General features: G+C 43.8%; 1 non-coding gene across 1 annotated transcript; it reads right to left on the reverse strand.

Moving 5' to 3' along the window:
• Positions 1 to 17,156: 17,156 nt before the first annotated feature.
• On the reverse strand, positions 17,157 to 17,270 carry LOC141124948 (U5 spliceosomal RNA). Its single transcript, XR_012241265.1, has one exon. It is a non-coding gene; the product is annotated as a U5 spliceosomal RNA (small nuclear RNA).
• Positions 17,271 to 17,774: the final 504 nt, after the last annotated feature.

Consider the following 17,774-nt stretch of genomic DNA (forward strand, 5'->3'; position numbering starts at 1 on the left):
CTTATGCACGCGAAGAGATGGATCCGGTATTGGGCACTTTTTGCACACCCCACATCAAATTCACTCTTGGAGAATGCAGCCATCTCAGGAGCTGAGTCTTGGCCCTTTCTTTCCATTCAGGCAAAAGGGGAGTATTCTTCGGATAGAACTCCTAAACAGAGATCCCATCCTTTGCTCCCCCCACCAAATCAGACGGCGGGACTGGGGTGGCCAGATTCACTTGTCCCAGTAAAATCTGAGCCGGCATCTTCACTGGTGCGGCTGTTATGTTACGGACACTAACCAAGATCTTCCCGTGACTTCTTTGCAACCCTTTGGTTGAAACCACCTCGGGAATTATCTGCACTCCCATGTCTTCTCTCTGTCCGTCCAATTCAAGGACAATGAAAGGGCCTGGTTGCTTCCAATTTAGCTTGACAGATGCTCGTAAATAGGCCACTTTACAAGGCTGTAACACCTTCTCACGCTGGTTTAAGCGCCAGATTTTTCCCACTCCTTCAGCTGGAGCCTTCGGTTTTTGTACCAGGTGGTGGTAGGCTTGTCTCAGCATGGGGTGCACAATTGTAGTTGAAGTGTCCGTCTCCAGAACAAGAGGTGTCAACAGCCTTCTGACAAGATCATTATTGGTCCCTATGATGAGAAAACTCTTACTGGCCCCTAGTGGGTGAGGACAGACCACTGCCTGAGTCTCAAAAGTCTCTGCTTTCCCAGCCATGGAGGGATCGAAGGTCAGCTTGACTGGTAGATATCCATCATAGGGGAAGTTCTGAGTCACAATGCCCCATATCTGCAGCTCTTCCAACTTCTGCAAAGGCAAGTGCTTGAGGTGCCTGTCATAGAAGTCTCTGTAGAGAAGGGTCACTTAAGCTCCAGTATCCAGAAGGGCCTTGGTGAACACTCCCTTTGCTTGGATGGGAACAACAGGAGAAGGTCCCACCAACTTGTCAGGGAGCATGAAGGAAGTGGTGGCCCTGGTCTGTTCGGTGGTTTGTATCCACGCTCCTCTCTGCGGAGATTCTGATCGGGCTTAAGTCTGTGCTAAGTTCTGGGAGTCTGGGTTGCATTGACTCTTCGACACCAGGCAGCATGTGTCAAACTAAACGGGACAATGGGTTGCTTGGAGGCAACAACGGGGGGCCCTCTGCAAGGGTTTGGACTTTCACTGCTGTCTCTTCGTGTCATTGGTTTTAGCCAGCTATCGTAGATGGGCACCTGATTGGCTCCTTCACCAGAGCCCTCCAAAGTTTCCCTCTGGCTTCTGGCACTGTGCTTCAGGCTTCACTGGGCTTGGACATACTTGTCGTTTAATGTCCCACATAATTTCAGCATATCTCGGTATGCTCAATGGCACTCCTCACTGGTACACCCGAAAATGCTCATTATCGGCTCCGATATAGACACTAGTATGGATATCCGTGCATCGCTACCAAATATCCATAATATCCCTGTAATTATGGATAATCTAACATTAAAAGCACTTGATCTTACTGGATCTAATGAATATCAATTAGCCGGGGTGATTTTTTGGCCAGAAAATTTGATAAGAGGGGGCCAGCCCCCCTCATTAATCGCCTAATAAGTCTTGAATTATGTGAGATCTAATCTCATCTTTATGCACCACCACTTGATATCTCTAATGTTAAAACCACTTGATCTTACTGGATCTAAGGAATATCTATTAGCCTAGATGATTTTTGGCCAGAAAATTGCATGTGGGGGGCCATCCCGTCCTTTTGTACCACCTAATATCTCAATTTTTTGTGGAATATCTCTGAAATTATGTGAGATCTAAAGTTAAAATCACTTGATCATACCAGATCTAATGAATATCTATTAGCCTGAATGATTTTTGACCAGAAAGTTGCATGTGGGGGGGACTGCCCGTCCTTAGGTACCACCTAATATCTCTATTTTTATGTGCAATATTTCTGAAATTATGTGAGATCTAACATTAAAACCAATAGATCTTACCGGATCTGATGAATATCTATTAGGCTGAATGATTTTTGGCCCGAAAATTGCATGTGGGGGGGCAAACCCGTCCTTATGTACCACCTAATATCTCTATTTTTATGTGGAATATCTCTGAAATTATGTGAGATCTAACGTTAAAACCACTTCATCTTACCGGATCTAACGAATATCTCTTTGCCTGAATGATTTTTGGTCAGAAAATTGCATGTGGGGGGACTAACCCGTCCTTATGTACCACCTAATATCTCTATTTGTATGTGGAATATCTCTGAAATTATGTGAGATCTAATGTTAAACCACTAGATCTTACTGGATCTAAGGAATATCTATTAGCCTGAATGATTTTTGGCCAGAAAATTTGATAAGGGGGGCTAACCCGTCCTTATGTACCACCTAATATCTCTATTTTTATGTGGAATATCTCTGAAATTATGTTAGATCTAACATTAAAACCACTTGATCTTACCGGATCTAATGAATATCTATTAGCCTGAATAATTTTTGGTCAGAAAATTGCATGTGGGGGGGCTAACCCGTCTTTATGTACCACGTAATATCTCTATTTTTATGTGGAATATCTCTGAAATTATGTCAGATCTAACGTTAAAACCACTTGATCTTTCTGGATCTAATGAATATCTATTAGCCTGAATGATTTTTGGCCAGAAAATTTGATAAGGGGGAGCCAACCTGCCCTTATGTACCACCTAATATCTCTATTTTGATGTGGAATATCTCTGAAATTATGTGAGATCTAACATTAAAACCACTTGATCTTACTGGATCTAATGAATATCTATTAGACTGAATGATTTTTGACCAGAAAATTTGATAAGGGGGGGCCAACCCGTCCTTATGTACCACCTAATATCTCTATTTTGATGTGGAATATCTCTGAAATTATGTGAGATCTAATGTTAAAACCACTTGATCTTACCAGATCTAATGAATATTAGCCTGAATGATTTTTGGTCAGAAAATTGCACGTGGGGGGCTAACCCGTCCTTATGTACCACCGAATATCTCTATTTTTATGTGGAATATCTTTGGAATTATGTGAGATCCAACTTGATCTTACCACTTGATCTTACCGGATCTAACAAATATCTATTAGCCTGAATGATTTTTGGCCAGAAAATTTGATAAGGGGGGAGCCCCCCTATTAATCACTTAATAAGTCTATAAGTAAGCGAGATCTAACGTTAAAACCACTTGATCTTACAGGATCTAACAAATAGCTTCCAAATAGCTAACTGTTTGGTCAATTTTTTGAAAGGGAGGGTGATGACGGGTTAGCCCCCTAGCAAATAACTGTTAATATTGCTTCTTCTGTGTGAGATCTAACGCAAACAACGGTTGATCTAACCTGATCTAACAAAGATCCAACAAACTGCATAAGATTTTTTCAAAAATCTTGATATGGGGGGCTAACCCGGCAGAAGTGAAAATCTGCAGCATGTTGCATTGTAATCTATATTACAGTTTCTAACAAATAGAACATATTTCGAAAGCCTGCCCTCCCCCTCTCTCTCTCTCTCAGGAAAAACTGCTATCCAGAATGAGGCTATGAAGACAGGAGAAGATCTGTGATCGAGAGGAGGGATGGGGGCGGGGCAGGGCAGGCCTAGGCATGTCTGTCTAAAAAGGAAAGGAGGGATGGGGCTGGGCTGGGCAGGTCTAGGCTTGTCTGTCTAAAAAGGAGAGGAGGGATTGGGCAGGTCTAGGCTTGTCTGTCTAAAAAGAAGAGGAGGGATGGGGGTGGGGCTGGTCGGGTCTAGGCTTGTCTGTCTAAAAAAGAGAGGAGGGATGGGGCGGGGTTGGGCAGGTCTAGCCTTGTCTGTCTAAAAAAGAGAGGTGGGGGCTGGGCAGGTCTAAGCATGTCTGTCTAAAAAAGGAGAGGAGGGATGAGGTGGGTTTGGGCAGGTCTAGGCTTGTCTGTCTAAAAAAGAGAGGAGGGATGGGGGTGGAGACGTTTAGAAGAGAAGGACAACGTTTTCAGGAAGTGAGAGGCCCTCATGCAGAATTTAGAAATAAAGAAGGAAAGGTTGTCCCTGAAGAATAGGAAGAAGCTGATTGTCTAGCTTTGATTAGACTTTCTAAGTGACACAAACTGCTATACAGAAAATGAATAATGTCAAAGATAAAGATATTTTACATATAATTAATAGAACATTTTTCATTTTTGACTGAACTTCCGCTTTAAGCTATGATACAAAAAAGTTGTGTTTGACCTGCTTTCTTGCAAACATATCCCAGTATCCAGGACAGAATAGCAGTACTGTCTTTTTGTTCCAAACACAGAGGAAATATTTTCATCACTCAAAAAAGAAAGAAAACAAGAAAATGCAATACATGATCGGCAGTCTTGAAGCAAGCTTCAAACATGGGACCAGTGTCATTACCTGAGGGAAAAGGAGTGGTCCATACCAAGTACCACTACTTAGAGGCTCTCGGGTATTGGAACGCTCTCTGTGCTCAAGCACCCTGCACTAAAAAAAGCCAGAACTGTTATGCTGAGTGATCTCTACCTAGTAGAATTATAGTGCCGGCCTGATTAGGAGAGAGAGAGAGCTTGGCGCAGATGTGTGTGTTCAGGTGAGTACTGACCAGTGACCACCAATGTCATGGGATCCCAATCATGTGGCCTCTAGGGATGAGCCTGATGTTTGAGTCGAACTTAAGTAATATTCCTTTAAATTTCGTACCTGGGGTTGTCTATAGTATGCCTGTAAAGTAGCGCATTCCGTGTTTAGAACAGTCCCTGCACAAAATGACATTTCTAAAGGAAAAAAGTAATTTAAAACAACTAGCGGCTATAATGAATTGTTGGGTCCCGGCAATACAGACAAAAGTCATTGAAAAAAACGGCATGGGATCCCCCCAGTCCATTACCAGGCCCTTTGGGTCTGGTATGAATATTAAGGGGAACCCCCGAACCAAAATTTTAAAAAAAATTGCGTGGGGGTCCCCCCAAATTCCATACCAGGCCCTTCAGGTTTGGTGTGGATATTAAGGGGAACCCTGCACCAATTTTTTTTAATGGCGTAGGGGTCCCCCTAAAAATCCATACCAGACCTGAAGGGTCTGGTATGGATTTTAAGGGGAACACTGCGCCAAAATTAAAAAAAAATGGCGTGGGGGTCCCCCCAAAAATCAATACCAGACCCTTATCCGTGCGCGCAACCTGGCAGGCCACAGGAAAAAAAGGGTGGATGAGAGAGCACCCCCTCCTGAACCGTACCTGGCCACATGCCCTCAACATGGGGAGGGTGCTTTAGGGTAGCCCCCCAAAGAACCTTGTCCCCATGTTGATGGGGACAAGGGCCTCATCCCCACAACCATTGCCCAATGGTTGTGGGGGTCTGCAGGCGGGGGCTTATCGGAATCTGGAAGCCCCCTGTTTGAAATGGTAATGGGTACATGGTACCTGTACCATTTCACAAAAAAAGTGTCAAAATGATTAAAAAAAAACAAGACACACCTTGGGACAAGTCCTTTATTAAAAAATAAAAGAATAAAAATGTCCCACGAAGTCCATTCATCTTCTTCTATGGCTCTGTCGACGGACCGAAAAAAAAAAACGCCACCGATCCGCCTCCATGGGAGGCTCCCACTGTCTGATGCATCTTCAAAGGTCACAGTTCTTATATAACTGAGGGTAGGGCCACATGGTGACGTACCCGGGTGACCCTGCCCCCTCTGATGCACGGGGACTTCCCCATGGCTTTCCCAGGGGGTTAGAGTGGGCGGGGCCACCCGCTTACGTAAACGGGTATTGTTTCAACAATACCTGTTTACGTAATACTAGCTTTCAACACAAATATTGTTGAAAGATAGCATCATCATCAAGATTAAGGAGGAATAGGATAGTCAGCATAGGCAGTCTTCAAGGGATCCCACATCCATAGCAAATTCAATCAGTTACATCAGCATCAGGTGCTTGATAGCTGTTGATCCAAGACTGATTAATTTTTATGAATGTGAGCCTATCAACGGAGTCTGTGGACAGGCACACTCTTCGATCCTTTACAAACCCTCCAGCAGCACTGAATGTGCATTCAGAAAGCACACTGGATGCAGGATAGGCCAGTAGCTCAATTGCATATTGAGCAAGTTCTGGCCAGTGGTCTATCCTCAAGACCCAGTAACCAAGTGGATGCTCTGCTAAAAAGGTCTCCAAGTCTGCTATTGCCCCTAGATATTCCTGCACCATGTAATGCAGACGCTGGCAATGGTTGCTTGAACCGATCAGATCTTGGAGCTGAGTACTGAAAAATTGTTTAAACGCATCGGTCAGCTGGCCACCTTCTCCACCGCTCTTCCTCTGACTTAACAAAGCCTCAGGAACACGTTGTCCAGTACCAGGAAATTGTAACCTCTCAGGGTCTGGAAATGCATTGCACAAACCATCCTTCAAGTCCTCCTGAAGATGTTTCATCCCCTGCTCCCTCTGCGAAGGCAGAATGAGTTCTGCAACCTTACCCTTGTAACGTGGATCAAAAGGGGTTGCCAGCCAGTGATAATCTCTCTCCTTGATACCCGAAACCTAGGGTTCTTTCGCAGGCTTTGCAGAAACAGGGAGGCCATGCAGCATAAGTTTGCAGAGGCATTTGATTCTGAGCCCTTTGGGTCACTAAGGATCACATGATCCGTAACTCCTCCCAGCCATGTACAAATCCTTGGGTTTCTGGGGACTGAAAAACATCCCTTGAAGACTGCTGCTGAGTGTTATCCTCTACATCCATGCTGACACAATCCTCCTTCTCCCCTCTTCCTGTGTGTTTGGCGGGCCCGCAGGAATGCTAACTGGATAAAGGGGGCCTTGAGAGGTAAGGAAGTCCTCCTCTTCCTCCCGCTGTTCTGCCTCAAGTGCCCTTTCTATGATTCCATGAAGCGTGTGCTCCAACAGGAAGACTAGAGGGACAGTGTCACTGATGCATTCATTGTCGCTGCTCACCATCCTTGTGGCCTCCTCAAATGGTGACAGGACAGTGCATGCATCCTTGATCAGTAGCCACTGGCGTGGCAAAAAGAAGCCAAGCTCCCCTGACCCTATCCTGGTGCCATACTCACACAAATACTCATTGATGGCCCTCTGCTGTGTCTGTAGCTGCTGCAGCATTGCCAACATTGAGTTCCACCTGGTGGGCATGTCAAAAATGGGGCAGTTGGTGGACAGGTTGCATTCCCTTTGAATGTCAGCCAGCCGAACACTGGTATTGTATGACTGGCGGAAATGACCACAGACTTTTCTGGCCTGCCTCAGGAGATCCTGTGAACCTGTGCCTTCTCAAGTACTGCTGCACCACCAAATTCAGGACGTGTGCCAAACATGGAACATGGGTCAAGTGCCCCTGTCGGAGGGCGAAGAGAAGGTTGGTGCCATTGTCGCATACAACCATTCCTGGCTGAAGCTGGCATGACATCAACCACCTCTGGGCCTGTCCCTGCAGAGCTGACAGAATCTCTGCCCCAGTGTGGCTCCTGTCCCCTAGGCAGACAATCTCAAGCACTGTATGGCATCTTTTAGCCTGACAGCTTGCGTAGCCCCTTAAACACTTACGGAGCACCACTGGTTCAGAGGACAAATCTGCAGAAGTGGCCATTGAGGAAGAAGAGGAGGAGGTGGAGGAGAGAGCTGTGGCAGAATCACCACTAGCATTTTGTTGGCGTGGTGGCGGAACAAGCTCCAACACTGAGCTCTGTCCTGCATCCCTCCCAGCTGCCAGCAGAGTTACCCAGTGCGCCGTGAAGGAAAGGTAACATTCCTACCCATGCCTGCTGGACCATGAGTCAGCGGTAATATGAACCTTACTGCTGACCACCCTGTTCAACGAGGCCAAAACATTGCCTTCCACATGCTGGTAGAGAGCTGGAATGGCCTTCCATGAAAAGAAATGGCATTTTGGAACCTGCCACTGAGGTACAGCACATTCCACAAATTTACGAAAGGGGGCAGAGTCTACCAGCTGAAGAGGCAGCAATTGCAGTGCTAGCAATTTAGACGCTGAGCATGTGGATGGCTGGGACCGAATTTCTTTTTACGGTTCAGCAACTGGGGTAGGAAAATTTTCCTGCTAAAATCAGTGGTATACTGCTAGCCGCAAGTATTTGGGACATCTATTGCTATACTTTCATTACTCTCAGTGCAGTTTTTTGAGAGGACTGGAGGTATAGTAGGGTTTGAGATCCCAGATGAGGAGCAAGGAAAAGTCTGCCTTTTTCTTTGATGTGGGTCTTTTAAGTGCTGTTGCCAATGGACTGCATGGCAGGTCGTCATATGTCTGGTCAAGCATGTGGTGCCCAAGCGGCTGCTGTTCTGACCACGCTTGATCCGCTTCAGACATAGGTTGCAAACAGCAATGGTGCGATCTGCTGCACATGTGATGAAAAAAGCCCACACCAAGGAACTTTCAAAAGTCAGTGGGGAGTCAGCAGCAACCTGCACCTGCAAAGCTCTGCGGTGTGATGCAATAGGGTGGCTGCCCTTAAGCTGCCCCCTAGAGGATATCCTGCCTCATTGGAGTTGTGCCTCTTTCTCCTCCTCTCTTCTCTCAGGCACCCAAGTAAGTCAGTGACCTCATCATCCCCTCCCTCCTCATCACTGGAGTAAAATTGGCTGTATGCTGCAGCTGGGGGAACATGACTGCCAGTTTCTTGTCCTTCTTGGGCACCCCCTCTCTCTGGGCTCATATTACTCCCTTCCTCAACCAGGGTAACAACATCGGAGCCTTCAAATCGCTGCACATCCTCCAGCATGTACCCGACACTGTGGTTGAATAATTCTGGGGATGATGGTAGGGCTACAGAAGGAGTGACTATGGACAAGGAGCCGGTGGATTAGGCCACTTTGGCAGCTGCATTGGAAAGCAAACTACTCTGAGCCTGCGTGACAGAGAATGACGAGGATGGGGACGGCTTTGTTATCCAATCCACCAACTCTTCTGCATGTTCTGGCTCAATAACATGGCCAGCAGCAGAGAAAAAGGACAAGCGTGTCCAACGGCCACCTGCAGAGGATGCACCATGTCCACGACCACCACTGTTGACTGTAGACACAGAGGCTGCTTGCCCTCTTTTAGAGGCCTGTGAACATCTGCTTCTCCTTGGTGGCTTTCCAGACATGGTTTATTTTTTGTTTTGCAACAGCACACTACACTGTATTAGATACTGTGTACACTGCCTGCACTTTATTAGAAACTGTACTACAGTTGCACTGTATTGTGTACACCACCAGAAGTGTAGTAGAAACTGTACACACTGTATTAGATATTGTGTACATCACCAGAAGTGTAGTAGAAACTGTACACACTGTATTAGATACTGTGTACACCACCTGCTCTGTATTAGCAACTGTACAACAGCTGCATTGTATTGTATACTGTGTACACCACTATAAGTGTAATAGAAACTGTGTACACGGCCTGTACTATATTAGCAACTGTACTACGGCTGCACTGTATTGTGTACTGTGTACTCCACCAGAAGTGTAGTAGAAACTGTACACACTGAATTAGATACTGTGTACACCACCAAAAGTGTAGTAGAAACTGTATACACTGAATTAGATACTGTGTACACCACCAGAAGTGTAGTAGAAATTGTACACACTGTATTAGATATCGTGTACACCACCAGAAAAGTAGTAGAAACTGTACTATGGCTGCACTGTATTGTGTAACGTGTACACCACCAGAAGTGTAGTAGAAACTGTACACACTGTATTAGATACTGTACTACAGCTGCACTGTACACCACCAGAAGTGTAGTAGAAACTGTACACACTGTATTAGATACTGTACTACGGCTGCACTGTATTGTATACTGCGTACACCACCAGAAGTGTAGTAGAAACTGTACATACTGTATTAGATACTGTACTATGGCTGCACCGTATTGTGTACTGCGTACACCACCAGAAGTATAGTAGAAACTGTACATACTGTATTAGATACTGTGTACACCACCAGAAAAGTAGTAGAAACTGTACACACTGTATTAGATACTGTGTAAACTGTCTGCACTGTATTAGAAACTGTACAACATACTGTGTACACCACCAGAAGTGTAGTAGAAACTGTACACACTGAATTAGATACTGTGTATATCGCCTGAAGTGTATTAGAAACAGTACACCACAGAATGCACTGTAGATCTAGGCTACACTGTATGCAATGCATATATATATACATTTTTGTAAATATTTTATTGTATCTTTTCATGTGACAACACTGAAGATATGACACTTTGCTACAATGTAATGTAGTGAGTGTACAGCTTGTATAACAGTGTAAATTTGCTGTCCCCTCAAAAAAACTCAACACATAGCCATTAATGTCTAAATCGCTGGCAACAAAAGTGAGTAAACCCATAAGTGAAAATGTCCAAATTGGGTCCAATTAGCCATTTTCCCTCCTCAGTGTCATCTGACTCATTAGTGTTACAAGGTGTGACAGACCTAGCCGGGAGAGAGACTTTTGGAAGGGACTGTATGCTAGCCTCTTGTCGATCGATCGGGGCCCTTGCATTTGGGGGAACGGTGCTCTTTGTGAGCTGTATGCCTGGGGACCCTTGAGGTGGTATTACTGTGGATTTGGGTCCTGGTCCCCCAGGACACACAGACTCTGGGGACCCTGGATTTGCCATATTTTTATAGACCCTATACACTGCTTTTTACTTTATCTTTGTGATCACATTTTTTATATGTATTGTGGTTTTTTATGAATAAAAATACCCAGAAGTTACACTATGTGGGAGTATTCCTTCTTTTTTCCACATATCCTGGGGAACCGAGAAACCACTTCGTTTTCTGGAACCCATTTTCGGCTCTGCTTCGGTGGGTAAAGAGGGGACGTCCCGGCCTGGTAGAGGCTCTACCCTTGCCTCCAACACTTCACCACTTCGCCCTGGGTGGCATTAAGCTCCATTGATTCTATGCTCATGGCAGTAGAATCCAACTTTTCTGGTAAGCGTATTCCATCTATTCGCTTAAATTGATGATATAAAAGCTGAAGGTTGGGAAGCAGACAGGATTGATACACGGATCATTTATTTTCACTGTGGACTTTTGTTCCTTTGGATCACACACTTGTTTTTTCTTGGGACATTACGTTTATATGCACTTTGAACTTTATATTTATTATTAATTTATGTGTGTTTTTAGCGCTACAATTTATTTTAAATTTGTAGCCATTAATGTCTAAATCGCTGGCAACAAAAGTGAGTAAACCCATAAGTGAAAATGTCCAAATTGGGTCCAATTAGCCATTTTCCCTCCTCAGTGTCATCTGACTCATTAGTGTTACAAGGTGTAACAGACCTAGCCGGGAGAGAGACTTTTGGAGGGGACTGTATGCTAGCCTCTTGCCGATCGATCGGGGGCCCTTGCAGTTGGGGGAACGGTGCTCTTTGTGAGCTGTATGCCTGGGGACCCTTGAGGTGGTATTACTGTGGATTTTGGTCCTGGTCCCCCAGGACACACAGACTCTGGGGACCCTGGATTTGCCATATTGGAATAGTGGCTGATTCATAATGCTGGGACAGATACTGTTAGGAGATGCTGATGTAAATTCCAACACCTATCTGTCTATTGTCTGCTAAAATGTGTATTGTAAATAAGTCTACTATGGGATCTAAGAGTCATTAGATCCCCATTGTTATTTGTGTTAATTAACGCTGCTATTGTGTGAAGAAGAGTCTATGTTGATTGTGATAATGTTGATTGGATTTTCTGAACTACAAGACGGCCAGTCTGGCCTAACGGTCATGTCTGAGTCATCTAGGCTGTCTAAAGGGATTAGTTAATTAGCTCATGTTAATTAGGTTAATTAGGTTACAGCTGTATTGTTAGAGTAATATGAGCAGGTCTGCACCTCCACTTTTAGTGTATAAAAGCCTGTATTTTGCAATAAAAGAGTTTCCTGTTTGAACTTACATACAGCCTGCCTGGCGTTTGTTCTGAGCTATCACAACTGGGTTAGAACAGCACATAGCTGAAGTTCTAATTCTGGAGCATTGGATGACCAAACCATCAGACGTTGCAATCTGATTCAATAGCTGCAGAGGAGTGTAGGGAGAGTGGAACCGAGCGAGAAAGGGGCTCATTACACAAGGTCTCAGGTGTGAATGGGGAGCAGGTGTGTTCAATTTGGTGTTATCACTCTCACTCTCTCATACTGGTCACTGGAAGTTCAACATGGCAAAGAACTCTCTGAGGATCTGAAAAAAAGAATTGTTGCTCTGCATAAAGATGGCCTAGGCTATAAGTAGATTGCCAAGACCCTCAAACTGAGCTGCAGCACGGTGGCCAAGACCATACAGTGGTTTAACAGGACAGGTTCCACTTAGAACAGGCCTCGCCATGGTCGACCAAAGAAGTTGAGTGCACGTGCTCAGTATCATATCCAGAGGTTGTCCTTGGAAAATAGACGTATGAGTGCTGCCAGCTGGGGGGTCAGCCTGTCAGTGCTCATACCATACGCCACACACTGCATCAAATTGGTCTGCATGGCTGTCGTCCCAGAAGGAAGCCTCTTCTAAATATGGTGCACAAGAAAGCCTGCAAAGAGTTTGCTGAAGACAAGCAGACTAAGGACATGGATTACTGGAACCATGTCCTGTGGTCTGATGAGACCAAGATAAACTTATTTGGTTCAGATGGTGTCAAGCATGTGTGGCAGCAACCAGGTGAGGAGTACAAAGACAAGTGTGTCTTGCGTACCGTCAAGCATGGTGGCGGAAGTGTCATGGTCTGGGGCTGCACGAGTGCTGCCAGCACTAATGAACTACAGTTCATTGAGGGAACCATGAATGCCAGCATGTACTGTGACATACTGAAGCAGAGCATGATCCCCTACCTTCGGAGACTGGGCCGCAGGGCAGTATTTCAACATGATAATGACCCCAGACACACCTCCAAGATGACCACTGCCTTGCTAAAGAAGCTGAGGGTAAAGGTGATGGACTGGCCAAGCATATCTCCAGACCTAAACCTTATTGAGCATCTGTGGGACATCCTCAAATAGAGGGTGGAAGAGCGCAAGGTCTCTAACATCCACCATCTCCGTGATGTCGTCAAGGAGGAGTGGAAGAGGACTCCAGTGGCAACCTCTGAAGCTCTGGTGAACTCCATGCCCAAGAGGGTTGAGACAGTGATGGAAAATAATCGTGGCCACACAAAATATTGACACTTTGGGCCCAATTTGGACATTTTCAGTTAGGGGTATACTCACTTTTGTTGCCAGCGGTTTAGACATTAATGGCTGTGTGTTGAGTTATTTTGAGGGAACAGCAAATTTACACTGTTACTTGAACCTATGGTCTATAAACTGGAAAATTTAGTTGGCTTTACTTAAACCTATGGTCTATAAACTGGAAACATTTAGTTGGCTTTACTTAAAACTATAGTTTCAGACAAGTTAAGGTATGTATTCTTAACTTAAAACACTATGGTCTATAAACTGAAAAAATTTAGTTGGCTTTAATTAAAACAACAAAGTTGAAAACATGAAAAGTCTAATGAGCCAGACAAAAATAAGTTTAGTTGACAGTACTTAAAAAGCTGATGCAAATAGTTGCCTCAATTTTTTTTAAGTAGGCCCAGCACAATATTTTTACAGTGTATGTAGAATGGATAGATTCGTGCATTGCATGAATCTATCCATGGCCGCCGCCGCCACCACCACATATTAAGGCATCCGGCCCCTTTTAGGATGCCGGGCGCCTGAATTACATCGGCTAGGGTGTTTTTTTGAAGCACCTGATTAGAGCTATATGCTCTAATTGGCTTAAAAAATGGTGGACACAAAAAAGATGTGTTAGAATATGAAAAATGAATATTTGCTTTTCTAACATTGAACCACCTCCGCCAATCAGGTAGTGTGGGTCTGATACCCATCACCTGAGTGGCTGAAAGGACAGGCGCTGCCATTGGACACTTAGCCGGAAGCAGGAAGATGAGACACAAGGAGGGCACAGCTCGCCGCTGCCTGACCCGCCACCAAGATGGGATGAGTGCCAGTCAGACAGCAGGCAAGGGGGTAACAGTGGCTGCATTTGATGAGGCACATTGGTGGCATTTGATGAGTCACAGTGGCGGCATTTGATGGGCACAGTGGCTGCAATTGATGGCACAGTGGCTGCAATTGATGGGCAAGGTGGCTGCAATTGATGCTTTTTTTCAGAATTTTTCAGTTTGTTTGTGCGCCCCCCCCCAAAAAAATATTGAGCACCAGCCGCCACTGTGATATGCAGTTAGTGTGCAGTTGAAGGAGCAAGCGAAAACTGTACATGTTGTTGCTAAAAAAAATTATTTTTTTCTTATTGTTGTGACTTAAGATGGCCATACACTATACAATCTGATTGCATAATTTCTGTAAAATCTCCTTTACCCCGGCCAAAATTGTTATATGAGGACAAACCTAAACAATCCAATTAGTATCAAATCCAGCAGGCCCTACTACACAGTTGGTGGCAGAAGATTTTATAATGTTTGGTCATCCATATGGTAGCTATACACACATTTTATCATCTGATCCATGTGAAATTTGATCAAAATGATGGAATTAGCAATCAGACAGGCAAAACTTCCCTTCTGATTGAATTCTACTCAATGTAGATCACATTCGATCAAACCGAGTTAATTGGCCAGAGCAGAAAATTATCAAACATGTTGCAGGGATCGGCAACAATGAGAAGCTTTGTTTCACTTCTTAAATCTAATCAATCTAATTTTGATTGCTCAGTTATGAGATTGCTTGGTGGAAGGAGAGATGCGATTGGTACTTAGCATTGTATATTTCAACTATTATTGGAAATTCACTTCACACATGTGTCACATCAATTGACTAGTTAACTGTGGATCGGTTGCTCCTATCAGCAGAGATTAATTGTAATATAAATAAATAATTAATCAGAGCATGGATGACCATCATTGGACAAAGAACAGATTGCAACTCTTAAAAACTCATAAACCTTTTTTGGCAAACATAAAAGCTGTAGCTTCTTTATACTCAAAATACAGTGTATGTTTAACCGCTTGCCGACCGCCTCATGACGATATACGTCGGCAGTAGAGCACGTACAGGCAGAATCACGGACCTGTACGTTGCCCTTTAAGAGACAGCCAGCGGGCGCGGCAAGCTCCGTGAGTCGGGTCGCGGGTCCCGTGGACTTGATCACCGCAGGGATACCTGCGATCGCCTCACGGGGAGGAAGAACGGGGAGATGCTAGTGTAAGCAGCATCTCCCCGTTCTGCCTAGTGACCGTTTCACTCGATCTCTGCTCCCTGTCATCGGAGCAGAGATCAGTGACGTGTTACATGTAACCACCCCCCCACAATTAGAAACACGCCCCTAGGACACACTTAACCCCTACACTGTCACCTAGTGGTTAACCCCATCACTGCCAGTGCCATTTACACAGGAATCAATGCATTTTTATAGCACTGATTGCTGTATAAATGACAATGGTCCCAAAAATGTGTCAAAAATGTCCGATGTGTCCGCCATAATGTAGCAGTCACGATAAAAATCACTGATCGCCGCCATTTAAAAAAAAAAATTATTAATAAAAATGCCATAAAACTATATCCTATTTTGTAAACGCTATAACTTTTGCGCAAACTGATCAATAATCGCTTATTGTGATTTTTTTTACCAAAAATATGTAGAAGAATACGTATCGGCCTAAACTGAGGAAAAAAATTTTTTTTATACATTTTTGGGGGATATTTATTATAGCAAAAAGTAAAAAATAATGCTTTTTTTTCAAAATTGACGCTCTATTTTTGTTTATAGCACAAAAAATAAAAAACGCAGAGGCGATCAAATACCACCAAAAGAAAGCTCTATTTGTGGGAAAAAAAGGACGGCAATTTTGATTGGAAACCACGTCGCACGACCGCGCAATTGTCAGTTAAAGCGACGCAGTGCCGAATCGCAAAAAGTGCTCTGGTCAGGAAGGGGGTAAATTCTTCCGGGGCTGAAGTGGTTAAAGATCTAGCATGCTAGAACCTGTAACATCTGTTGCTGGATTGCTGATTTTGCTATTTTGAAGAACCTGTGATGTTCAGACAACTGGATGAAATGCAATGACAACTCTTGCTTTCTGCTTCCCTCTAGTGGCATATTGACACAACAACATTTATTTAGCTGAGTAGGATTGTTTGCCATTTCAGAAACATACAAAATCTATCTGTAGATTTTATATACCTTATTTTCTCATGTCACCCCTAATTTTGCATCTTTGTAAAAATTATTTTTCAACTCACATATAAAAACAGGTAATTATTCCTAAGCTGTCATATTGAATTCCATTTCAAAGGACCAATAAAAAATGTGTAGAATTATAATGAATAATTTTTACAGAATTATTTGAAAATGTTTTAGAAACCTTTTGAAATTCAAGATGTTACAAATAAAATTATGCCTCAACTGTATATACAGAATGCACAGTTTGTGAATTATTACTGAATGTTGCATATAAACTTCAGAGATTCCCAATTAAAAAAATGTGTTTTTTCGAGAGGCACATTTTTTGAGTTCTTGTAACATTAACCTGAAATTATTCTTTGATGATTTTTTTTCACATTTTTAGAATGTGATTGATTTTTCATGATTATTATAGTCACACACATTTTGTAAATGGATTTTTCCAGGACTGATAAGGCTTTAATTCAGTAGCAGGCAACAGGCTTTGGTACATATTTTAGAGACAACGATTTTTATCAGGAAGAAATTTGGACGTAGCTGCCATTCCTAAAGGGAACTGCTACTCAAAGCATGTACAGGCCTCTATTTCTGTCCATCCAATGGAACTTGTCACATGAAATGAACAAACAAGTTGGATGCAATCCAATCACAACAGGCTTCACAAAGCTTTTTTATTCAAGGACTAGATAACAGAAGAGTCTGCGCAGACCAATCCTCACTCTGACATGCTTCACCCAAGAAGGGCCTAATCATGGATGACCCCATGATAAATCTCTATGAATAAGCCCACCTCACCCAAGAAGGGCTGACACATAGATATGCCTACATGATAAAATCTGGGGTGTGGCAGTACTAGACCAAGACAATCAAATAATTTTCGATGCCACATTGACCACCACCACCAACATTAACGCTGTCCCAGTGTCTTCCCAAATCAAAGGAACTCAAGTTATTTTACACCAGATTAGCAAACCCAGCTTTAGCTAGACATTAAAAATTTCTCTGAAACTCATAGTTGTTCCCCTCCACGGAAATCTTTAGTAAAAGGCGAAAGATTTATTCGATCTGAAGAGAAACCAGAGTATAACAGGCAAACATCCTAAACTAGGTCTCGGCGGCGCACACATGCTGCTCTACTCATGGCGACTCCGTAGACGCTATCATTTCTCAGCAAAAACATAGCCAAATAAGGTGCAGAACTGATTAAAAGAAATGACAAGTCAAAGAAAAACACCACTAGAAAGAGTTTGTCAAGCTAAAAATGTCAAAATATATCACCTGAGATACATTAGGGTTATGCAAATAAGGAAAAGTGAAAGGACGGCCCACTGCCGGGGATAATGAGAGAAGGCCGCTATAGAGCAGGACAGCCTAATTTGCATGTCTTTACAGCTGCATAGCGGGAATCAGCAGGCGCTTGTAGCAATTCGCTTCATCAGAACCGCATAAAAGGCGCGCGGCAATGGAATTGGGGAATATAGCGCGTTGCCCTGTGCTTTTTAAAGGATCCCTTAAAAAGAGTCGAATAGGACCGCACAGGGGCCGACTTACCGAGAATGGAGCACGCGGGAAGTTTTTTCAACGTTTTG

This window comes from Aquarana catesbeiana, linkage group LG01 (genome assembly GCF_042186555.1).
Source record: "Aquarana catesbeiana isolate 2022-GZ linkage group LG01, ASM4218655v1, whole genome shotgun sequence".
In the NCBI taxonomy this organism is placed as follows: Eukaryota; Metazoa; Chordata; class Amphibia; order Anura; family Ranidae; genus Aquarana; species Aquarana catesbeiana.